Source organism: Pleurodeles waltl, chromosome 6 (genome assembly GCF_031143425.1).
Source record: "Pleurodeles waltl isolate 20211129_DDA chromosome 6, aPleWal1.hap1.20221129, whole genome shotgun sequence".
NCBI lineage: Eukaryota > Metazoa > Chordata > Amphibia > Caudata > Salamandridae > Pleurodeles > Pleurodeles waltl.
The window spans coordinates 1692132147-1692158929 of NC_090445.1; the positions used below are offsets into that span (position 1 = coordinate 1692132147).

General features: G+C 44.4%; 1 protein-coding gene across 1 annotated transcript in view; it reads left to right on the forward strand.

Moving 5' to 3' along the window:
• Positions 1–21227: 21227 nt before the first annotated feature.
• Positions 21228–26783, forward strand: part of MVB12B (multivesicular body subunit 12B) — a 343711-nt gene continuing 338155 nt past the window's right edge. Inside the window, exon 1 of the mRNA XM_069241771.1 lies at positions 21228–21413. The gene's annotated coding sequence lies outside the window, so the exon portion shown is untranslated. The remainder of the gene's footprint in view (positions 21414–26783) is intronic.

A 26783-nucleotide genomic window follows, 5' to 3' on the forward strand; every position in this document is an offset into this window, starting at 1 on the left:
CCGGAAGTGTTGAAACAAATTCAAGATGAATACGGAGCTGCCCCTGCCCTAGATTTAGGGATGCAATTAATGGGCAATTTTGCCATAGTATCCTAATTATTTTAACCAACCTTAAAGGGGAAGCGGTCGCACTAGCAGTATGCATGCGGCTCCAGGATGTTCCTCAACAGGATCAAGTACGCGAGCTGCCAAAGGTTATCACAGGGACCTATTCTAGTATCGGTCGAGATAGTCTAGGGGCCAGACCAACTAAACCACAATTCCAGGGAAAATGAAATAAGGATTTTTCTAAGGAAGCTCCTGAGGGTAACAAGAAATGCTGGGATAAAAAATAAAAAAAACTCCTAGAAAAGAAAGGGGAGAATCTCTGCGTACGGAGACCCCACAGAATAGATATAATCTCCGAAATAGAGATAATATAAAAATGCCTGATAGATATCAATATACTGATACATGCCAATCTCTTTCCTTTCAGGACTCATCGGAAAAACGCAGTGAGAGAGGTGGGCGATCAGAGCAAAGAACAGAGTACGTGAAACAAAGACAGGAATCATAACGCTCATCAGAGGTTTCTGTTAAAAAGAAAGATAATCCTCCCCAACAAAAACCCCAATTTAAAAAGAAAAAGGTGGCAGCAGTTGCAGTTCGACATACCACTCAAGAAGAGGGTCCTCTTGAAGAACAGGAAGTGGGCACTAGCGCTGTTAGACAGCACGGCAGAGGTCACAATAGTTTGCTGGAGTCTTCTAGAGCATGGGGAGATAAAAGCAACAAAGCAACTGATGACTTTCTACAAGTAGAAACTGCGGACATGCGTGTCTCCACACCTGATATGGTGCTTAAAGTAACGCTACAGTTAGAAGGAGACATTGAACGCACAATAGACACAATCTCAATATATATGATATTTTGATATTTTGTTGCCCGAACACGACTGGCCACCTGAATTTGTCCTTACCTGCCCATACATGGAAGATGTTATTAAACGTTCTTTCTCGCCCCTTGTTCCAGAGGAACTCGCTGAATCCTACGCCATCGATTGGGCATTGGGGCAGGCACCTGCATTATATCACAACCACGTAGGATGGGATAAAGAATCCCCCTACCACGTATTACCTATTAAAAATCAACCCCAACCTCAACCTCAGTATCCAATAAAACATGATGCAGAAGCACCCGTCAGAGAAATACTCACACAACTAGAGTACCAGGGCGTAATTGAACCTTGTGTCTCCCCAATGAATAATCCTTTATTCCCAGTAGCTAAACCGGACCATTCATACAGAATAGTCTTAGACTACAGACACTTAAACAGTCATACACTCACAAATGCTATACAAAACTCACATAGCACAACACTTATGAACAACATAGTGCACAAAAAATACAAAACAACACTGGACATTTCTAATGGTTTCTTCTGCCAGAACACAGCGCCCGAGAGAAGAGACTTAACAAGTTTCAGCGCACTAGGCTCTCAGACAAAAATTCTGTTGTTTACCCCAGAAGGAACAATAACAGTCCAGGACTGTTTGTAGTTTGTGTGACTGCAATTTTGCACGACATTGATCCTGAAACATTGTCCTATGTAGATGATATCTATCTTACAGATAATGAATTGCTACAACATTTAAAATGGATAGCCACCATTGTTGTGGGATTTGCTGAATTTGGCTACAAATTCATGTTCAAAAAAACAATAATAGCCTTCCTCAGCATCCTGTTTCTGGGACATGAGCTATCGAGTGAAGGAAAGAGCCTAGTGCCACAATTCTTAGAAAAATGCACACAACTACAACCTCCAAATACGAAAATAAGCTCTAATCTCTATTGGGTTTCCTAAATTTTGGCACAGAACGTACATTCCATATTATGCTTCACGCATAAAACCTTTATATGACTTAATAACGTCCAGACTTTTCAAGTAAATTATGGACAGTCAAACACACACGCATTCTCAGAGACCTGCAGACAGACATGCTTGCAGCACAACATCTACACACGAGGGACAACAAAACACACGTGGCCATCAGAGTAATTGCTGGTGCCATTGGTTTCACCTATGTAACCTTTAATGAGGGTGGGACCGTCCCGATTGCATACAAATCACACTTGTACTCGGCAGCAGAACAATGCTTTGCTCACACTGAGAAAATTCTCACTGCTGTTCAGATGGCTGTCATTAAAGAAAGACCTCTAGTTCAGGGCAAACGCATAATTGTCGTTTCTCCAATCCCAGCCCTAGAGGCTGTCACAAAAGCCAGTGTTCCTAACACTAAAGCATTACATCCACGTTGGATACAGTGGATCACGTCTTTGACAGCCACTGATGTAGACTACATTTTTGACCCAAAATTACAGACTCAAGAATTTTTGCAGTACGAACTAGAATACCCAGTTCCAGCAAATACATTGCCTAATGAACAATATCATAGAGTCATGTACACCGATGGCTCTGAACAACCTGCAATTGGAACAAAGCACCAATACTCTGGTGCTTGGGCAGTCATAAGTGGCAACATGGAGGATAATAAATTTTGTCATCAACATACATTCACGCAAACCCTAGGGGGTTGCACAGCACAATTAGAAGAGCTGAAAGCTCTGGTGATGGCACTGGAACATACAGATTCTGCACAGTATACACTGGTTGTTTGTGATTCATACTATTGTGTCCAGTCCTTCAATGAATACCTGCATTACTGGCCCCAGAATGGGTTCAGAGATTCTGAAGGCAACACCATTAAACACAGACTTCTGTGGGGGAAAGTAGCGGATCTGAAGGAAACGCTACCAAATGTCCATGTTGTGCATACACTTGGACACCAACGCATTGCAATACACGTTGCTGGGAATACACTGGCTGATGAAGCCGCAAACTCAGCAGTAGCTAAAGGTGCAGTTGCTGCAGTAATACGTTTAAGTATGAAACCGGACGCAGGCATATGGGCTGCCGTGAAAGCTACGGCTGATGGTACGCCCTATCCAAAAGCATTTCCTGACAAACATTCCTACTGAATGGGTGGTTGCCTGAACGCTGAAGTTAAGATACCAGGCGTAGGGGTGTTAGATATTCCCAACAAAGATATAAGACCAGAGTTGATTAAAGCAGCGCATGAAGGGGTAGCATCTTCCCATGCTGGTGTAGTGGCTACAATATCATTGTTAAAAGCCTGATACTGGTGGCCAGGCCTGTATAAAGAGGCCAAGCAGTATGTCCTTTGTTGTGACTTCTGCCAACAAATTAAAGTTTCCACTGCTAAATGTCCACCGCAGACACCCCTCCTAATCTCTAACAAACCTTTACAATGTGTGTACTTGGACCATTGTGGTCCCCTAACACCGGACAGTGCATACAAATATATCCTAGTCGCTGTGGACTCCCGCTCCAGATTTCTATGGGTGTGGCCACAACGCTTGGCTGACGCTCGGACTGTTATTAAAGATTCGCAAGTCTTTATCGGTACATATGCAGTTGCAACTTTCCATTCGGACTAGGGCCCTGTTTTTGCCTCAAGGGCTTTCAGGGACGCCATGGCTTCATTGGGGGTCCAACTCCAGAACTCGTCTCCATTTCATCCCGAGGGAAATAGTGTTGTGGAGCGATTAAACTGTGATTTAAAGCAATCCTTAACAGCCAGAGTCTAAGGTACGGGTCATAGCGGGCTTAATCACCTGCATGGAGTCCAGAGAGCACTTAATAAACTGCTTAGAAGGTCCCTGGGTGGTCGTACTTCATATGAGTGCCTGTTCGGAACTCGAATGTATGTTCCAGATCTTGATGGTCTTGGCATGTAGGTGGCAGAAACACCCTTTGACATAAATGAACATGTCACTGTCTTACAGGAATTACAACAGTTCCGTGATGACAACTCTTCTGCTAATGCTGCCGCCATAGGAATTAAGGCTGTACCTGTAACGCCTACTGGCTGGATTTCTGGAGTGGGGGATCTAGTACGTGAAAAGGTTGCTGTGATTAAAGAATTTGGTCCTCATTATCGTGCATCAGTCCCAGTCTTGGGAATACACAGTACCAGAACTGTCATTCTTCCACCGTTGGCAGGTGCTAAAGAAAATCGCTCTGTCTCCATCAACAATGTCAAACTACACCATGTGGCCGATTCTGCACAGCCGACCAAAAGGAACAGCCAGTAGTTCCCGAATCCCTCTCACTACTGGTCAAGAAGTTCCTCTACAAGTTGTAACGAGCAACACTGATACCTCTTCGAGCTTGGGGAGGGTGGAAAATTATCTTGCATTGGTTCCACTAACAACAAACAATACAGAAATAATTGATCGATTCTATACAACTTCGACACAGACGGATGGTGCTATTTATTCAGTGTCACAACGGGAAACACCAACTAACACGGCTCCAGTTTTTGCACGAACTGCTTCTGGATATTTTGCCGACATCAATGATGACATCCCAGACTCATTCACCTCTTCGACTCCAGAACTGTCAAAAACACGTAAGCTGCTAAACTGGCTTAAAGTAACTTACTTCATTCTTCCATGGAACTATCTGTGGCTTTCTTTGACTGTACTAGCATTCCTGCTTTGGATTGGGTTTGTCATCACTTTCTTTTTATTGATACATGGTCATTTTCTTCCTGAAAAATCAACAGTTGAACTGGTGGATGAGGTCCTAAAACCACATTATTCTTCTCACAAAGTCCGCAGAGACTTGTCTTTTGTGAACATTTCCGCTATACCAATTCCTGATGGGATTGTTTGGGAAAAAGTAACTTTTGATATGTACGGCCCTACGGAGGTCATTCAAATACCATATGTGTTTAAGCTTCCAATGAACGATATAATAATACCCGGAGTTGTTTCTGATGATTGGGATGTGAAAACAGTTGATTCTATGATGACTGAATTGCAGTATTAAACTGCATTTGAAAACGAAGATGTTTATCGATCTAAAGAGAATTATGGTGATATGTTTTGCTATAATTATTATGGACACCATTTCATCCACAGAACAAGCACACCAAAGACTGTTTTAATTATACACAATGGGAACATTCTCCAACTCCCACACAGGGGAGTTCTAAAACGTATGCTGAAAAGTTTACATATTTTTCTGGACATGATGTTAAAAATGCTAAGTCGTATTATTTTAAATTGCTACCTACAGAAAACATACGCATTTTATTGACAAATACAAAATTAATATATTCGGATTCCTTTGTTTCCCGGTAGACTATAGAAGGCTATGAATATTGGCTGAAGTCAATTGACTTAAAAAGTGTGTGGGGAGCAAGACATTGGCAAATACGGGGGAAGGAATCTTTATTTAGAGCATGCCTGATCCCTCTTCAAATTATATTTTTAAATGAAACAGTACAACAAATGAGTTGTTTAGTCTTACCAAAGATTAAGGGCTTGAACACGCCCAGTATACCTGCCCCTGCAAAATTTTATAAATGGCAAAAATATATAAATGCAACTGAAGATCAGCCTGATGAATGGGTCCACATTGGCACATTTAATGTTTCACTGACATGTCCTGGCGGGTGGTTGTTGTGGCCAATAGATACCAATGGGTGTCACAAATGTTTTATTAACTCCTCGGGGGCGTTTAGAACTAGGGTTAGTTGACATTTGTTCATACAACTCGATGAGCCTCCGCTAGAAGAACATCGACTACAAGTAATAATGAAGTTGTGTAACAGTTCTTCCAAGTTTTGCAGATATTCAATATTATCATTTTCTAATAAGAATATGAATTGCCACATTTACACTAAATTGTATCCGTTGTCTCACTGACTCAAGTTTGACAAATGACAGTATTCAGGGCAGGGGCGTAACAAAGTTCCCTGCAGCCCCCGCCATGCGGGGGGTGGGGCTGAGTGAGTCCGGGGGGGGGGGGTCCATGTTCTGTGCAGGGCGGGGCCTTCCAGTTTCTTTATGCCACTGATTCAGGCTCCGGTAGGTAAATGACACTCGATCAGTGCATGTTGTTTTACTCAAATCAACACCACAAGCACCCAATAAAGAGTCTGAAGATATTTGAGTCAGATGGCACTAAAAGAAGTACAAAGAGTCACTGTGTTGTCCAACTTTATCAGTTGCTCATACAGGACTTTTCTATCTTCATTCAACCCATTATTCAGCTGATTAAAATCAGATTTCCATTTTGTTGGAAAGAAGAACAAGAACAGTTATTTTAATGTCAAAAGCAGACTTCACACCAGAACTAACACCAGGATAGTCCTCTTGCTTTTCGTAGTGGAAACAAACGCATCCTTGTTTGTCCTCATTGCGTTATCTCAAGGTGATTGCTAAACCCAAGCTCCACATCTAGTAGCTGATTTCTAGCACAATCTGTCAGAAATTGAACATAATTGTTCCATGTATGCATTCAAGGAAGCATTCACTCACTGGAGGGATTATTGGGATGGGGTACATCATTATGTCACTGTCTGGACAGACCAGTAGCGCTTACTGTATCTCACATTCATGAAGTTTGCACATGCCAGACATGTTCAATAGACTCCATTTGTTCACGATTAAATTATCTAGTCCTACATAGCCAGAAAATAGACATAGTAAGGCAGATGCTCTCTCCCGGCAGGCTGAAGGAGCCAAATTTTCCTCAAAACCACCATCCATTCTTGCAACAAGTAACAAGTAAATCAGAAGATCTTACTAGCTTTATAAGTCTTGTAAAGAAAGCTTGGCAAAACATTGCTATCCAACAGTGGATACAATAGGAACCCAGCATGAGGCCCTTTCAGAATGAATTGTTATTTTTAGGAGAAACTTTAGAGCTTTCATTTAAATCCATCCAAAAAGTAGCACTGAAAGAATGTCATGACTCTTGGACAGCTGGGCAAAATATGCTAGGTTTGCAAAAACAACAGTTTTGGTGGTCTCATTTCAAAACAACTCTGCAAGTACACACCCAAAGACGCATGGTTTGTACTCAAGCAAAGACCTACAGCACTCCATCATCAGAATTCTTACGGCAGCCCACTCTGAATCAACCCTGGAACAGGCTCATAATGGACTTCATTGTAGAATTACCTCCCTCTAATTGATGTACAATATTGTTGGTATCCCTCGATTACTTCACTGAAACACAGCAGTAGAACAAGCCAGAATTTGTCTAATATACATTTTCCATTCACATGGTCTTCTGTTATCATAGTCACTGAGGTACACAGTTCATGCCTCTATTGTGGAAATAACTCATGAAAAAAGTGCTAACAATCGACTTTAGGTCCACTGGCTACCATCCGCAAACAAGTGGACAGGGAGAGCATTTGAACCAGTCCATAGAGCAATGCCTGAGGTGTTTTTGATTGGTCATCGGAATGCCTAATACTAATGGACTGCACTGCAGAATTTGTATAAAATAATTACCTGCATTCTTCTTTGGGTAGAGCCACCTTTTTTAAAGGTTTCTTCTGCACATGTGTGCTTATGTGCTGTGCTTGCAAAATCTCTTGTACATAAAAAAAACAAAAATAGGTTTTGATCCCGCCCAACACTTACCGATACTTACTGTTAGGTAGGTCTGACGTCACTCTCTTTTGCTTACTTCTTATTGGTCAGCTCGTCTTCTAGTTTCACTCTGAAGGTCTTCCTGCGCTGCTTTCTGTTCTTGCTGTGGCGTGGAGCATCACTGAAGTACAGCTTCCGGTCACTCATCATTGGCTGGTGAGCAGTGTCCTTCCACTTGAGTAGCGGTTGACGCACTAAAGTGCCCACTCCTCCTCTGATGCTGGAAATTCCTCCTACCACCGATGGAAAGTGACCGCGCCTGCCCATGCTTATGCCTATACACTCACTGAACCACACTGCACTCCTTGTACTTCGGTCACAAGATGGCAGACGCAGGGCATGCAAATGTAACCAGGTGAACCATAGTGTTCTTGTTCACAAGAGGCGTATTCAGTTTTATTTTTGGTAAATTAAATATTTGACATAATGCATATTTGATGTCAGAGGCACGTGATATAACTCCAGTATCTGTCCATCCTGTCCAGACTTGCAATTCACCACACTTATACATATGCATTATGTCAAATATCAAACTGAATCCGCCTCTTGTGTTTCCTTCCTGTGTACTCCGCACCTGTTTTGTGTACCTATGCGTCAGCAAGGCACATGTGTTTCTAGTGTATGGGGGGGGGAGTGGGCTGTACCATGCTGTTATTTGTCACAACAAAAAGCATTTCACTTAACGAACCTAAACCATATAGGCGTGTGTAGGGTTTGTTTTGTATATATTTTGCAGATGCACTTCTTTTTCAGAATTTATCTTCTTGTTTAATAAACCACATATGATCTTCTAGTTATACAATGATTTTGAAAAACTAAGAATGTTCAGCAGCTATGAGACTGTTTCAATGTGTGCTCTTGGACAGTGTAACTCTGTGGGTGAATCCTTGCTTTCACAAGTCTCTCTCCCCGTGCACTTTGTCGCTTCCTCCCTGCTGCCTGCCTTTGTTAGTCCTCCCATGCAGCGGGGAACACAAAGTTCATGGCAGCTTTACTTTTTGAAGAATGGCTGACAATATTGCATTGATCACCAATACATATTTTTTCACCCCATGAATGATCAAAAAGCTGCAAGTGGGTTTCGTACCCTTGACTTGCAGGATACACAGATATATACACAGCAGGCGCTTGGCCCGCTGAGCTGCTATTTGCACCCTCTTTCTCTATGAAACAAGATACTTCAGGGAGTCATCTGGAGGGAGTGTGCTCTTACTGTGGGAACCATGGCTAGAGCTGTATTGAGACTTAAGTCCTGGGTTCATTAAAGGGTGTCTCCTTGGGATATTTCCTGTAGTCACTTCACAGTTTACGGCTCTTTGAACAGTTTCACCTCACTCAGTTCTGTTGTCAGGTCCTTCCCGTGCAAGGGCGGGCTTAGATTTCTTTAATTCTTTCCCTATCTTTATAAAAAATAAAAAAATAAAAAATATATTGTTTTTATTATTATTATTTTCTCTGGCACAGCCGGGAGCATATCCCTGCTCTGACCATAACATTTGGTGTTCTGTGCACAAAGATGTGATGAGACCTGTCAGTACAGCTGGAATTGTTGATGTGCTGGCGGGGATAAGGTGCCCGGACCTTCACCGTCCTCCGATGCTGTATGAACAAGCAGACATTTTATTTCGCCTCTGTTCCAGTTCGGATGCCCCTGACGCAAGGATGAAAATAGGCTTTGCTAGGGTGACCACATTTTGAAGAGAAAAAACCGGGACAGGTTAGACATAAAAGAAGGACTGAAGACTTTTCTCTCACTTTCGTACCTGGCCTGTAACAGTTTTTTTTGTGGAGCTTTGTGCAAGTATGCATAAACATGTGTGTGTGTTTATATGTATATATATATATACATATATACATATATATATATATTAATATATACACATACACATTTACAAGACTACACATTTAAACTTAGCTATGGCTTGACCTCCCATCCTGCACCCCAACCCGCCCCAACCAACCTCTATCTGCTCCCCACTCCATCTCTCAGCTGGGAGCAGACAGGGGTCTGTGTTGCCTGACAGTAACAGATACATTACTTTAATTATTTCATACTTTGTAGGCGTCTTTAACTTATGCTTCCCTAGATGATCTGACCTTTGTCCCAAAAGCCAGGACATTTATTTAAAATTAAGAGAAGCATCAGGACACCAGGACAGTCCTAAAAAAAAACGACACTGTCCGGGGAAATCCGGGACGTCTGGTCACCCTAGCTTTGGGCACATGCACATCCCGTGTCACTGGGTCTGTTTCCAGAACTCCTCCCTCTTCTGCTGATGTCATTACAGGAGTGAGTTCTCAGAACAACTCTCAAGGGCTGTGGGACTACAACACTCCCACAGTCACATTTCTTGGTCAAGAGAACCCCACAAAGCTCTGTCAGTGCACTTCAGCATTGGCCTACAAGACACCTCAAAAAGTTGAGGAATTGCACACCTCTTACAGCCAGCTTTCCTGAACATAACACTCCACAGAGCTATTTGGCATTTTTTTATCCAGGGTGTACAGCGGCGTAGCTGCTTTGCAATATGGCTGGAAGTAAAAAAAAAAAAAGAAGAAAAAAGAAGAAAAAAAAATGTGTGAGACAGCCAGCACTGACCGCTTCATAGTGCTTTTAGTTTTTACTTTCAGCCGTGCGACTATACAACAGGACTTGAAAAAATTGATAAATCCAATAGATGGCAATCAGGCGAGACCTATTGGCATTGCTGAAATAAAATTGCAAACCCATGAAGTGGCGGCTTCTCTGCTATGGCGCTCCGCTCGGAGTAGCATCACGATTGGCCACAGGGCAGGTTGGGAGCCTGTGTCTGCAGCCTGCTGAGGAGATGGAAGTGCGTTGGCGGAGCACAGCGTGCAGGTAAGTTTATTTTTTTATTTTTTTTATTTTATAAATATTTCCCCCCGCCACTCCCTCCACTGCTTCCCCCCCCACGGCACACTGACCCATCCCGTGTATGAGCAGCGAGCCAGGACTGAACCCATGTAATCCCCATGAAGAGATTTCCACCTGGCAGTGATCCTGTGGGTCAGAGGGCACCCTCCTCTAATTCTGCTGTCAAATTTCCTTTCAATCAAAGAGGCAAGAAACACTTAATTGATACTTTCGTACCCCAATAAAGCTTTTACGTTTCGCCTACTGACCTTTTCATGGTGCTTTTAAAAAAAATTAAGTTATATTGCACAGCAGCTCAACTGCTCTGCAATATGTAAACAAAATTGACAAAGTCAATAGAATTTGCATAGGCGAAACCTATTGGTTTTGCCAATGCCTTTTGCTCTAATGGATTCCATTCAGAGGTGTGGCTCACCAGGATTACTTCCTCTACAGTACCCTCTGTTATGGAACTTCTACAACAGATTCATACCGATCAGAAGGCTGTGCATATACACTGCTTGCAGCCCAAAACACAATATAAACCTTTTGCATATCAGTACAGAGCAAAGCACCTCCATATCAGAAGGGTGACAGGGTTTGGTTATCTACTAAGCATCTAACTAAACTTGCTCCCATCCCAAGTTTGTAGCTCGTTGTGTAGGACCTTTCAGCTGATGAGCCAAGCATGCACGGCTGCAAACCTGTGATGAATGCAATGCTAGGATATACTCCAGCCTGGCGTTTCTCTCTCTTCTTTTCCCTGCTTCCCCCACTCCCTACAGCAGGTGTGTTACTTTTACACGCTCATGTAGGACCTCAGGGCCCACAGGGGCTTTCAGCAGCTCCGTGCATCAGGAGCCTGGCAGCCCTCCAGAACAAAAGTATAGTACCACTCTCATCATGAAGAAAACTCCTCAAATCTTTAAGACTGGCTCCTGATACTATAAATAAACAGCCACGTGGGATAAGCAGGATACAGGTCCAGTGACAACTGCTGGAATTCTAGTGTGCAGTAAATTCCTGTGTGTCAGGAACATCTCCATCCTTTTCGCCGTGGGGGGGACATTCCACAAAGGGCGAGCAGGGTTCTCTGTAAAGGATGTGACCTGTTTCTTCCTGTGGGTCAGGAGAGACTGGTTCAACCTTGAAAAAACAGAGGAAGAGAAGTACGAGACAAAGATGGAGACTCCTCAGGGAGGTATTCTTTAGTGCTGCAGCGGTCAAGCATCAAGTGTGTCCCCCTTTGTTTGTAGCTACAAGTAGATTCTCTCCTTTAAATGGGTGATGCAGGGTGTTTAATGGGTAAGTCAGTCAGCAAATGCTAGTGAGGTCTTGCTACTCCTAGTGAAATTCTAAGGCCTTCTCCACACAGGTTTGCAGCATTTATGCATTTCTCATCCCTAGAACACGCCTTACAGCATAATAAGACATTTATACCTCTTACCGCTGAAGGTTTCTTTTCTACATCAATAATGTTCATCCATTTTTAAATCTTTCTAGTTTTTCAACTTCATTTACATCTTCTATATTTTGCCAGGTTCTTTACGCTCATGAAGTGGGCTACCTTCTACAGTAGATCTTGGACGGATACTGCTGAAGCATTGGATAAAGTTGTTAAGTATGAGCTTTGGTTATATTGCAGTTCTCTACCTGGAATTAATTAATTTCAATTCCTCTTCTAAAAAGACTACCAACTATTTGCTGCGTTCATGGGTAAATATTAAATTTAAATCATGTTTATTCAAAGGCTCAATATAACTTTCTATTTCTTCCCGGTGTGTCATCACAGACTTCCCATTTCAGGTGCAACTGGTGCTGGGGGTCAGAAAACAGCTGCAGTAGCATATCAACACCAGTCCGCATCACTGGAGGAATCTGTAGACACCAGATCTTTGGTATGTGCTGGAAGTACACACATCTCCTGCCTGGCCTGACTTTGGCTTGTCGGTTCAAGTCAAACAAGTCGGACCCTAGCAGGAGGATGTTGGTGGACCCATCGCTATGAGCATGGACAGTGTGGCAGGACAGGATTGTGGTACCCTTGACAGTTCCTATCCAGAATAGCATATGATGTTGTACGATATAAATAAGGTACATCGAATAAGCTTGACTAGCGGGTAGTGTTGTAGTCCAGCACTGCCAGGCACTAGGTCTGGGACTGAGTTGTTCTACTGGACTGATGTCTCCCTGCATTGTGGGATTATGGTGCATTGACAGTGGGATCCTTTGAGTTTATAAAAGGTGGGTTGGAGGGGGCATCACTCGATGTCCTTAGTCCCACTGCATCAGTTTCTGAGTGCTGAAGCTCAGCATTGTGGTGCTTACCCGGCATTTAGACAATGCTTGGTATGGCGGGAGTTGCAGAAACAAGACATGACCAGCTGCCCTTCCCTTTACTGGTATTGCTGCCATCAACTTAGTGCAAGATTTAGCTGCAACTCTAGAACAGAATCCACGCGGTACCACGTATTAGCATCACCTTCTTTCTAACTCTGTCCCACATCACTAAAGGACCCCTTACAACTCAAATCCAGAATGCCAAGCACATGCCTCTAAGCAGACCAGTTAGTGAGACCGAGCACTGCCTGCTATGGTATCATCCATCACACCTCCCCACACATAAAATGCATATTTTTTTTTTCTAAAACCCGCAGTTTGAGCCAAAACCATCATAACCAACCACTTACACCCAGCAACAATCTAGAGCACCACAGCCCACCAAGAGGAGTCCATAACTGACCTCTTCTGCAACCTAAATGCTGTGCCATGCTAGGGATGTGTCTGCACACATTCCATTCTAGAATACACATTCTAGAATGTAGAGGGAAGTACCCAGGCTCACGGATCCTGGCACGGCAGTTCATCTGACCATGGCTGTGATGGGGTGGATTTAATACACCCTGCCTGTTTGAAAGCCACCAAGCACAATTACTCAGTTTTACACAGGTCTGATTAACATGGAAGCTCCCCAACATGTCAGGAGGGATGACAAGCAGTCTCTGCTGGAGCAATTTCGGTGGGAGTGGCTCTGAGCGCTGATGCAAGATGTTGAGTGGAATCAACATGGGGCAAAAAAGTGTTCCACAGTTAAGGACAGATGAATTTAGACATAGTGAGCCCATAAATCCAGGTATTCAGGGTAAAAATTATGTTATGCCGCCATGGAGACATTAAGAAGGAAGTTGTTGGGCTGAGACACAGAGCATCATTAGTGAAACACGTGTACTGGTGCATTTCAGGTGTGCAGAAGTGTCACTGCAAGGAAGCTGTGGTAGGATGGATTGCACTATCGGTGGAATGCATCTGCTGGTGCATTTCAGCTATGCATAAATGTGATTACTATCTGAGGTGGGACGGAGCCCGACTCAAGTAATAAACACAATCCTTGTCAGGTGGAACCACAAAAAAGTCACTAACCTTCTAGTAGCCTGACATAAAGAAGTCAAGCTCAATTTAGAGGCAATATGTTAAGGTTTTATGCAGCATTCAAACAGTAATAAAGTGAAAACACAACACAAGAGAAACCTCAAACTCTGCACTTTCACTTTTAGTAAATAATTTACATTTTAGTAAATAATATGACACCTAAATGACAAAAATCCAATTGTAGAACCAGAGATATGAGTTTTTAAAGTTTTCTGTGAAAATAGCACTGAGAAACCCAAAACTCCAATCAAGGTTATCTGATCACTCTAGACTGGGAGAAATCACGAGTTCAGGCCGACTGCAATGGAGAATGGGTCAGATAAAGGAACCAGGTTATTGCGCTCAAGCCTGTCATAAATGGTCCTGTTCAAGCTGGCAGGGGCCATGAGGAGGAGACTCTCAGCGCAGGGAGCAGGTCGAGTATGGTGGACATTTGTTGCTGCAGTGCGAAAAACCAGTCTACCCTGCAGCTAGCTTTAATGTTGTCGTGGACACTCATAGTCGGCGTGAAGAGCAGGTCCCGCTGGATGTTCGCATTGGTGGTCATTACAGACGGTCGATTCTAGGTGCGAAGATTTGACCTCGTGATCACAAGGAGCCCAAAACTTTTGTGACTTCACCTTTTCTTCAGGAAGGACACCTTTTGGGGATCAAGACTCACTCCAGTAGAGGCCAGCTGCAGAGTTTGGTCCGGTCCAGGCAGATGTGCTGCAAACAGAGCCCTCTGAAGTATAATTATGGCACAACACAACTCCTCCCCAGCCGTCCTGTCAGGAAGACCTCTACCTCCACATTTAGGCCTCTTTTGTCTCAATGTCTGAAAGCAACACACAATCCACAGTGTGATTGCTGGCCGGTTGCATAGTCATAACTTTATTTAGTAGTACCATGATGAGCAGACAGCTGTTAATAATGAAACGAGAAAAGAAAACAAGAAATGAAGACACAGTGAACTACAGATGTTTGCAATACTCGTTTTGACAATGAAAAGGAGAACTGTAACCAGCAGTCTGTACTGATTTATAAAACTGTGATTGGCACACCCTTGCTATTTGCAAACACTCAATTCAGAAATATACTAAGCTAACCAACAGTTCCTTACATGTGCTGATATTATGAAGAATACTAAGGTCACAATTACTTATAAAGTGGTTCATACTACGGTAATGGTAATTGCACTATTCTGTTAATTATATTTCTCAGCTTTACAAGAGATTGGATTCTTGTGTTCCCTATTTCTAGAATAACTATGGAATCTCTTGGTGGACTGCAATTATTTTTTTCCTTTGGGATTTACTTAGAAAAACTTGAATACTTTAGATATTATAAAACGTATTATTTAGAGAGTGATGCAATTTGTAACAAAGGCACCTGGATACCTGGCCTGCCACTTCCCTGTGGCTTCCAGTTCCTGCTTTTCCAGACTGATCCAGTGATACTGCAGCTGCCTAGGTTTTCCCGCCGGGGTTTTCCTGACCAGGTTTTCCCAATCACCATTCTTCCCGGCAACAGAAACCCTGCCCACCCCAGGTACTACTTAATGCAGGGTGCAGCACGACCGTGCAGCAGACACACCAAAGGCACACCAAAAGCAAGCCCCTCTGCATCCGCCCACGCCTGGACGGCGCCCAGTGCCACAACCTCTGGCCCTCCTTCCCCCTGAATATACACCATCACTGAGCTCTACACCCTCGACCCTCAACAAACACTGCCATCGCGCTGACCCAGGCTCTACATTAGGACCCTTTACTTGCACCCACTGCCATTTTACATACCACAACACACACACCTGCCCACCAACCAGCCCCATCCCGAACACACCACAGACACCACCTGAACAAAAACACCAACTCGCATGCGTCCTTCTCAACACACGATCACTAGCATTCCACTTAACTATGGGACCTCATCACCACCCTCTCACCCGACATCGTCTTCCTCACTGAGACCTGGCTTGACCCCACATCCGCCCCAGACATTGCCACAGTGATCCCTGACGGATCTAAAATTACTCACCTGGACCACACCAACAAGCCGGAAGAAGGAACAGCCATCATCCACAAAGAGACCATACAGTGCACCACCCCCATGGAACATCACAACTTCTAGCTCCATATGGATGACAAAACTACCATCAGAGGCACCCTCGCATACCGACACCCAGGCCTGCGCTCCGGCTTCTGCAACACCATCCAACACTTTATTGCACCCCTAGCCTTAGACTCCAAGGACTACATCTTCCTCGGCGACCTAAATTTCCACATCGACAACCCCAACATCAACAACACTGCACACCTCCTTCTCTACAGTATGAGCAGCGTTGGACTGATCCAGATCGCCCACGACCCTACACACACACCACAGGACACACGCTGGACCCTATTTTCACCTCCAGCAACCACATCAAATTCAGCCATGTTACAGAACTCACATGGACCAATCACTACATAGTTCACTTCAGCATCTCCAGCCCAGCACCTCCACCCCCAAGATGACCAGCGCCCCCAGCGGAGGTGAAACAAAATCGCAGAGACCAGCTAGGTGGACGGCCTAACACATCCAACCCCGCTACCACCACCAACCTTGAACAGGGAGTGAAAAGTTACAACACCTTTATCACCAATTGCGCCGCCAGCATTGTCCCCACTAAGAGTAATATCCAGAGAAAATCCTCAAAAAAGGCCAGCTGGTACACCCAAGAACTCAGAACAGCGAAACGAGACAGCAAACAGCTGAAGAGGAGATGGCGCGTCAGCAAGGACACCTCCGACAGAGCAGCCTTCAAGACCTCCCTCAACCTGGACCACTGCCTGCTGAGGGCAACAAAGAAGGCAGCCCTTGCCACATGCGTTGAAACCAGCACCAACAACACCAAGGAACTTTTCAAAATCCTTAAGAAATTCTCCAACTCGGCTGCCAGCGAAAACAACATTGCACACTCAAAAGAGTTGTGTGATATCCTTGCCCGCTTCTTCCACGACAAGATAGAAACCATATACAGAAACTTCGAAACCCAGCCCACACCTACGGACTTCCTCGAGAGATACGCCACCATCGTAATCGACACAAACCACATACTGTCCACCTGGAACATCCTTTCCACCCAGGATATCACCTCCACCATGAAATCCATCTACTCAGCAGCTCCCACAGACCCATGCCCGCACTACATCTTTAACCGTGGAAACCAAAAGATCGGCCAGGAGCTCACCACCCTGTTCAACATCTCTATTGACACTGCAACATTTCCTGACACCTGGAAACACGTTGAAGTCAGGCCACTACTCAAAAAATCCTTTGCCAACCCAAAAACTACCAGCCAATTTCTTGCTCCCATTCCCAGCGAAGGTACTGGAAAAGATTATCAACAAGCAACTCATGTCATACCTGGAGCAGAACCAACTACTCGATGCCTTCCAATCCGGCTTCCACAGCAATCACAGCACTAAAACTACTCTGCCCTGATGGCAGCCACTGACGACATCCAAACCCTCCTCGACAGTGTACAAACAGCTGCTTTGATCCTCCTCGGCCTTCAACACCATATCCCACCACATGCTGATCAAAAAACTCCACTACATCGGCAACCAAGGGGATGCGTCAGATGGATCACCTCCTTCTTCACCAGAAGAACCCAGACGATCTACCTACCACCTTTCATCTCGGAACCCAAGGAGATCACCTGCTCATCCCTCAGCCCTGCGCTCTTCAACGAATATATGACCCCGTTGGCCAACATAGTCAAATCCCATGGCCTCAACATAATTTCCTACGCAGAGGAGTCCCAAGACTACGCTCTGCCTCCATTTCAGGTGCCCACACTCCCCGCATCTACCTAAGCAGAAGTAGAGAACGCTCCTTCTCTCACACTGCAACAAAACTCTGGAACAGCCTCGCCACACACCTCTGGACCATCACCTCACTTCTGGAATTCCAAATGGCTCTCAAGACCTGGCTGTTTTCTAATAAGTCTCCAGGACCTGAAAACACCTGGATACCCTATCGGGTGATTAGCCGCACTTTATAAATCCTGATTGATTGGTTGATCCTAATACAACACAGGAAGGGGAGATGCAGAATGCAATCCCATCCCTTTAAAAAAAAAAAATTATCAGGGTGCCCGCTGTAACAGGGAGCAAATGGAAGGAAGTTATGAAGTGTTCTACAAGGACGAATTGGGGATGGAACCAAAACTTTCTCTGGTATCAGATTATTGGGGACAGTGGGACAGGAGTAAATGAGTAACACATAACACATGTAAATGAGTTGTGCTAACAGATGAGAGAATTACCGATCATTTTTTTCTACATTGTAATTGAGTTTAGTTCCAATGAGAATTGTGGATGAACAACATACCACTCTTAAGTAAGGTGATTCTTGATGCAAAAGAGGGAGAACACATGATGAAATGTATGGATGAAATGTACGGCAGTACGAAGCGCTATACCAGACCTTGAACTCAAATGCGTTTATTTCAAATGCATTATACATAGACTCCATGTAGTATGTGCACTATATAAGTAAAACATAAAATATGCATTGAATATAGTGCACCGATTATAGCATGGGAAACGTAATATACAATGTAACTTCAGACGTGATGGAGAAAATTTTTTTATTTTATTTTTATTTACTATAATATAAAAATATAACCCTTAAAGTTTCATATATAAACTCTAATCCAATATATATATATATATTGGAATTCATATCATTTTTTTTTTATTTAATACAATTAATATTTCTGAGGTTAGCCTCTCATTGCCCCCTCCCAACGGTGTGAAGTTTATGACTGCACGGTTTTTACCCGCAGTGTGAAGTTTATGACTGCACGGTTTTTACCCGCAGTGTGAAGTTTAGAATTGCACGGATCTTACCTACAGTGTGAAGTGTATTGCACGGATTTTACCTACAGTGTGAAGTTTATTGCACGGATTTTACATAGTGTGAGTATGATGATTGCAAGGGTTCGCATGGGTTCTCTCCACAGCGTAAAGTTTCTGATTGCATCTCAGGTTGGCAGTGCCAGCCCAATAGTGTGAAGTTTATAATTGCACGGATTTTACCTTTACTGTGAAGTTTGTAATTGCACGGATTTTACCAATATTGTGAAGTTTGTTACTGCAAGTTTTTTAACCACAGTGAAAAGTTTATTGTGCGGATTTTACCTAGAGTGTAAAGTTTATTGCACGGATTTTACCTACAGTGTAAGGTTTATTGTACGGATTTCACCTGGTGTTAATCTTATGACTGCAAAGGTTCGCCCCACAGTCTAAAGTTTATTGCACGGTTTTTACCTGCAGTGTAACGTTTATTGCACGGTTTTTACCTACAGTGTAAAGTTTATTGTACAGATTTCACCTGGTGTTAATCTTATGACTGCAAAGGTTCGCCCCACAGTGTAAAGTTTACTGCACGGGTTTTACCTACAGTGTAAAGTTTATTGTACGGATTTCACCTGGTGTTAATCTTATGACTGCAAGGGTTCTCCCCACAGTGTAAAGTTTATTGCACGGGTTTTACCTAGAGTGTAAAGTTTATTGCACGGGTTTTACCTGCAGTGTAAAGTTTATTGCACGGGTTTTACCTGCAGTGTAAAGTTTATTGCACGGGTTTTACCTAGAGTGTAAAGTTTATTGCACGGGTTTTACCTAGAGTGTAAAGTTAATTGCACGGGTTTTGTCTGCAGTGTAAAGTTTATTGCACGGGTTTTACCGCAGTGTAAAGTTTATTGCACGGGCTTTACCTACAGTGTAAAGTTTATTGTCCGGATTTCACCTGGTGTTAATCTTATGACTGCAAGGGTTCTCCCCACAGTGTAAAGTTTATTGCATGGGTTTTACCTGCAGTGTAAAGTTTATTGCACGGGTTTTACCTGCAGTGTAAAGTTTATTGCACGGGTTTTACCTGCAGTGTAAAGTTTATTGCACGGTTTTTGCCTGCAGTGTAAAGTTTATTGCACGGGTTTTGCCTGCAGTGTAAAGTTTATTGCACGGGTTTTACCGCAGTGTAAAGTTTATTGCACGGGCTTTACCTACAGTGTAATGTTAATTGTACGGATTTCACCTGGTGTTAATCTTATGACTGCAAGGGTTCTCCCCACAGTGTAAAGTTTATTGCACGGTTTTTACCTGCAGTGTAACGTTTATTGCACGGTTTTTACCTACAGTGTAAAGTTTATTGTACAGATTTCACCTGGTGTTAATCTTATGACTGCAAAGGTTCGCCCCACAGTGTAAAGTTTACTGCACGGGTTTTACCTACAGTGTAAAGTTTATTGTACGGATTTCACCTGGTGTTAATCTTATGACTGCAAGGGTTCTCCCCACAGTGTAAAGTTTATTGCACGGGTTTTACCTAGAGTGTAAAGTTTATTGCACGGGTTTTACCTGCAGTGTAAAGTTTATTGCACGGGTTTTACCTGCAGTGTAAAGTTTATTGCACGGGTTTTACCTAGAGTGTAAAGTTTATTGCACGGGTTTTACCTAGAGTGTAAAGTTTATTGCACGGGTTTTGTCTGCAGTGTAAAGTTTATTGCACGGGTTTTACCGCAGTGTAAAGTTTATTGCACGGGCTTTACCTACAGTGTAAAGTTTATTGTCCGGATTTCACCTGGTGTTAATCTTATGACTGCAAGGGTTCTCCCCACAGTGTAAAGTTTATTGCATGGGTTTTACCTGCAGTGTAAAGTTTATTGCACGGGTTTTACCTGCAGTGTAAAGTTTATTGCACGGGTTTTACCTGCAGTGTAAAGTTTATTGCACGGTTTTTGCCTGCAGTGTAAAGTTTATTGCACGGGTTTTGCCTGCAGTGTAAAGTTTATTGCACGGGTTTTACCGCAGTGTAAAGTTTATTGCACGGGCTTTACCTACAGTGTAATGTTAATTGTACGGATTTCACCTGGTGTTAATCTTATGACTGCAAGGGTTCTCCCCACAGTGTAAAGTTTATTGCACGGGTTTTACCTGCAGTGTAAAGTTTATTGCACGGGTTTTACCTGCAGTGTAAAGTTTATTGTACGGATTTTAGCTGATGTTATTGCAAGGTTTCACCCCACAGTGTAAAGTTTATTGCACGGGCTTTACCTACAGTGTAATGTTTATTGTACGGATTTCACCTGGTGTTAATCTTATGACTGCAAGGGTTCTCCCCACAGTGTAAAGTTTATTGCACGGGTTTTACCTGCAGTGTAAAGTTTATTGCACGGTTTTTGCCCGCAGTGTAAAGTTTATTGCACGGTTTTTGCCCGCAGTGTAAAGTTTATTGCACGGATTTTAGCTGGTGTTCTTGCAAGGGTTCGCCCCACAGTGTGAAGGGTCTGGCCGCGTCTCGGGTTGGCAGTGCCAGCCCCGGCTCCAGCTCAGCCCCGCTCCCCGCTCCGGCAGCGCCCGTCTTGGCCGGAGGGGGCGCTCTCCCAGGCACCGGCTCCGTGGTTACATCCGCCGAGGCTCCCCAGCATGTTGTCGCCCATCCGAGACACAAAGTTGCAATGTCCAGAGACCCCTTGAGGTGACCGGGGCACCGGAGGGTCCGGCCCGGAGCCGGGGGTCGCCAGAGGGAAGCGGAGAGGCCATGTCCCCCTGATCCGTCTCGGGTAAGAGGCCCCGGCGCCGCCGCTGCATGAAGCTTCCTCCTCCGCCGCTCCCCCTGCCGCCTCCGCCGGCCCCGGGCTCACGCGAGGCCCCGGCTTCTGGCTGCCCGGGCCTCGGGGCTGCCCCTGCCTGCGAGGGGGGTCTCCTTCCCAGAGAGGTCCCCCGGCCTCTCAAACCCCGTCTCTCCGGGCCGGGGAGTCGGAGGCCTGCCCGGCTAGTGTCCGCTTCCACATGCCTGACCCTGCTCCATGCCTGCCTGGCCCTTTCTTCCCACTGCTGCAGACCTTTTATTCCACTTGCCTCCCAATATCTCCATTCTGCAAACTCCCCAGGTTTTTGTGTGTGTTTGGCCCAGGAGCTGTGCAAACAAGGAATAATCTCACAGCGCTGCTGTGTGTGATTCACTCCTGTTTCTCTCTGGGTGCACTGCTTTGATAAAATGTTGCCTATGTACATGTTAAACAAAGTGTTTTGTTTATTTAATGCCGCGGAAAAGACAACCTGCCTTTGATTTTCAGTTAATCTGTGTACAATGTGCTGGCTCGCAGCCATTAAATAGATTATAATGTCAGAGGGAGGGGGGGGAAGGGTTTAGTAACTCGGCTTCCGATGCCCCATGCAGGCGTAAGCAGTTGATCCAGTCTCTTTTTCCTCAGGCTGGATTCTGCTTTCCTTTCGCTCTTCCTGTTGTGAATACACAGTTCAAGAACTTGAAGGCAAAGTGCACAGTGGCGATGGACAGGTTCTTGCCCCTGAAGAGTTTTACGCACTGTTGCTGGTTCTTAGACACACTTATAACAATACCTCTGTGGTTCTGGTACGGCGTTACTGCACTTCGAGTTGACTCCTGAGGAACCAGGGTAGGGACCCCACTCCATCCCATCAGGTCCCCATGTCCCCCTTCTTGAACTTGGCCAGTGTTAGTGTCAAAATGATTGACCCGTTAGAGCCATTACCAGCGACTGTTACCACTATATTTAAATACAGGTGGGGTATTAAATTAAATACATTTTTGTGCATCTTCTGGTGGTATCAGAGTTAGATTCTTAATGGTGTAGATCAGGGACAAAAATGCCAAGTGACGTGGTTACCAGACCATTTTTTGTGCTCAGCCCTTGCATCACCCACTGTGCAATTAAAGGGCATGTTTCATGACCTGGGCTTTTCTCTTACACATCAGTGTTGTGAGATTTATCAGTTTTACTGGTTCAGTTGAAGGAGACCAACAACTGGCTATATGGTGTTCTGACTGCATGGAGCAAGCTGGTACCCACATGCCAGGCCTAGTGCATGCCATTTAGCTAAATGTTAATTCACAGCTTCTTGGAACACCGGACTAAACCCATAGGACAGGTGGGCCCATATTTTTGTAAGTGCCCCAGTGCGATTAATGCACTCAGGTTATGGTCCTTGTTTAAAACCACACTTTCCACTTTACTAGATTGTGAGCACCCAGTTCTTCCCATGTCATACCAAAGTCCTATCATAATACGCACCGGCCAGGGGTCCTTGAGCTGGTGGGCAAGTAACGGAGCAGCGCTCTGTTGTTTTGACCCCCTTTCTTGGTGGGGGGCTTCAGAGCCCCTCAAAGGCATCTAATCTCCGACATGCTTCCGCTAACCGTGGTAGGAGTCGGTGGGAATAAATGGTGTGTAATGCCTCTGGCACTTAGAAAAGGTCATGTATCATCCATGTTTGGTTCTTTTTTGACACAACGGTTCTTAAAACATAAACACAGACCACCTGTCGAAGCTGGCAGAGTGTCACCTTGTGAGAAGGAAGCGCAGAGAAGAAAGCATGAGGCCACCTTATGCCACTCCTCACAGAATTCCTGCTCGCTCTGGACTTCAGTATCCCCACCCCTTGCCAGGTCACCTTGTCAGCAATGCCTCCTCTTCCCCCCTTCATCACTGTGCACTTCCTTGCTCAATGTGTTTCCTCCCCACCAGCATGCGTCACTATATCGCTTCATCCACCCAACACAGTGTCTTTCCCCCCTCATGTGCCCATGTTACATGCTGCCTACCACAATGCGTGTCATGCATTGCGTTTCATGGCTTGCATTGCATAAGCCGCGTTGAAAAGTGCTGGTACCCCAAACCCAGGGTTATCTTCAAATGTGCTTCCGTGAGGCTGGCCAAAACAGCCAACATAGGAAATATTATCAAAAAGGATTATAAATCAGGTTGTAGCAAGCGGGAGAGGGAGGGAACTTGTCTACAAGCAGCAGAGCTCCGCTCATGCATGTTCTGACGCAGATGGTACTAGTTGAGGGCGATGGACATCCTACTCGGTGACACCAAATTTGCACGATTTGCAGAATCTGGCACAGAAAGAGGATTGCAGTGAGTTGTTAGTGTGCTCGGTTTTATTTAGAAGGGGTCCGGATAGGAAGCTAAGGTGATCACAGACCCAGCAATATTGGCATTAACTCTATTCTTGGGTTGGAAAAAATATACATATACTTAACAGTGCTGTGTGCATCCAGCAGGCTACTTCAGAGAGACCATCTGGGCGGAGAGCCGCGGTGCTACAGCGGAGTAACACTCGTGTTGTAAGATTTGTGGCTCCCTCCTGCAGTGACTCGCTGGTCATATACTTGGCAGGATGTTTTAGTTTTCTCTAGCTCTCTAAACTTTACATTGGCTTCTTTCATCCAATCTCCATTATTGGAAGTAGGTTGACTTCCTGCGCACTAAGGTGTAGATTCCTGACTTTTCTGTAGGTTGTTGCCTCTACTAACATTGTTGTAACGAGTGTTAGCAGCCATGTTCTGGCCCGTAACGACGGAAGGTGCTGGGGCGGTAGCGCGGGCCCTTCCACTGGAAAGCTCTTTGTGGAGCGCGAGCTTCTTAAAATGGACTCTCTTCGCATCAGGGCTGCAATTAGATCCACCCAGTTAAAGAATTGTTTGCTCCTCATTTCAACCTGAAAGCAATCTATTCAGAAACCACTGTAATCTCATGATCAACTCCATGGGCTGTCCAATGTTCAGAGAGGTGGCATGGCGAAGCCTAGACCCTGATCAGTATTGTTCTACCACAGTGGCCGTGCTCGGCTCCATTCAGTGAAGTTTATCCACTGTGGCCATTATCATTGCTGTGTTATGTATATACTGTGGCCCAGATAATTGTTCTATGACTTTTGTTTCCCACGATCCTGATCAGTTACCTTTAACCACTATGACATTTCCCTGTGTCATCCTACGACGTGTATACACGGTGGCCCCTATCAGTGCCATGCAACAGCGTTTATCCACTCTGCACCTGATCTGGGCCATTCCACAATATTTTCCACTTTGGCCCAGGTCATTTCTGTTCCTTAGCATTTGTTCACCGAGGCTCTAATCAGTGCTTTTTAGTGTTTTATTTGCTATGGTCATGATCAGTGCTGTATTGTAACACGTTTTGACTACGGTCCTGATTATTGTGTTTCTTGCACTTATGTTCACTGCGCCCCTGATCTGTGCCGCTCTATGACTTTGGTTCACTAGTAATCCGATCAGTGCAGTTCTTTGGCTTTTGCTATCCATGTCCTATGAGCAATGATGTTTTATGATGATTCCAATGTGGCCCTGACCATATCTGTTCTATGAAACTTGTCTGCTGTCCCTGATTGCTGATGTTCTCCCATCTGTTCTCAGCAAAGCATGTTTGTTTGGAGCCCTGGATGAAAGTTGCAGGAATTGATCACCTCCATTCTATTTACTGCAAAAACAAAGTCTCACTTTTTTGACCTTGGGGATGGTTAACTTCTCTGATCCCAGAAGTTTCATCCAGTCAGTTGACTGGAACCTTGAGCTGTAATCCTGTTCCATTATCTCTGTTTCTGTCCCACTGAAAACAAGACAAGATTTTGTCCATGCAGGTATAGGTAGAATGCTTCCTCCCATTCTCCACCACCAACTGGGGTCATCTGCAAACATCTAAATATCCAGTAAGTGCTGTAAAATGAACCCAGGTAGTCAATAAATGGGCCTAGGGGAGAGGACAGCTCCAGGCGGAACTCCATCTTTGGTGCTAAGTTGGAGAGAGGTGCCAAGCTACCCCTCTTGACCAGTCCCCTAGAACAATGGTCACGCAAACGTTTGACTTCTGTGGACCCCACTTTATCATTACCTGAACCCAGGGACTCCCACTGAATCATTATTGGAATCTGGGGTCCCCTCCACTGAGTCATTACGGAATGCTGGGGACCTAATTTGTTAATATTATTTAATTTTCTAAGCCGTTGCGGACCCCCTGAGGAGGTTTCGCGGACCCCTCAGGGGACCCCGGACCGCATGTTGGGAAACACTCCCCTAGAACCAATATCCCCCTTTTCTCTGCAAGATCTGTGAGCCCAGTGACTTTTGACCAGTAAGACCCCATGGTCAGGTACATGTCAAATAATTTGTAGTTATTTGTTTTTTTTTAAATAACAGTGCATGAACGTGAGAATGCAAACACTTCATATGTTTATTTATTTAGCAGGGACCACCCTTGAAGAAAGGGCAGCAGGGTACTTGAAAATACGGCAGCCAGAACCTAACATTTACTTCAATACATAGGGGAAAAATTAATCTCCCAGTGAATTCCTCATAATATCCTATATAAGAATGTAAAGACTAGCCTATCCAAACAGAATTTAATATACTGACCCAGTGCACAAGGTCTGCAATTTGTGCAGACTTCAGTGCAACACATCATCTACACTCAGTCTTCTGGCCCCTGTCATTACACACGCATGACATGCTGCGTAATTTAAGTATTCGTAGTTTCATGTAGTGCGACGTAAACGTGCCCTTTGTGGGAGGGTTTTTACGCTAGGTTCTATCATGGGTATATGGATTATCTGTGGTAGCAGTAAAGGCTTATTTATTATACTTTCAACAGGCGTTTTACATTGTACCCTGAGATGACAGTAGCATCAGCATCCTGTACCAACATCCCATATAAGAAATGAAAACAGAGAGCCTCAGTACTGCATCTGTGCCTCCCATGAATGACCCGGTCGGTGCAGTACGAATACTGTACCTGCTGCCGCTACCTTTGTCGCTCTCCGGGCCACAAATTCTAATCCCAACAGGGCCTACTCGCCTTTTCATCTTTTGGGGGTCAACCAGGCAGCATTCAATTAGATAACACTAACTTCTCTTGTTTCCACTGCTTTTTACCTGAAGACTTGCCAAGAAGCACTATATGCATGTGCACCTTGAAATTGTTTATTCAACTTTAGAGGAAAAACAGTGTTTTATACAAATAGCCCCTAAATCTCTAACAGCGCCTTCATGTGGTGCTTTTCATATACTAATGTGCATGAACCCCTTCTGTGGGAGAAGGCGCTGACTACTAGTAAGCCTGAGTCATCAGGCTAATTTCAGTAAGCGCGTT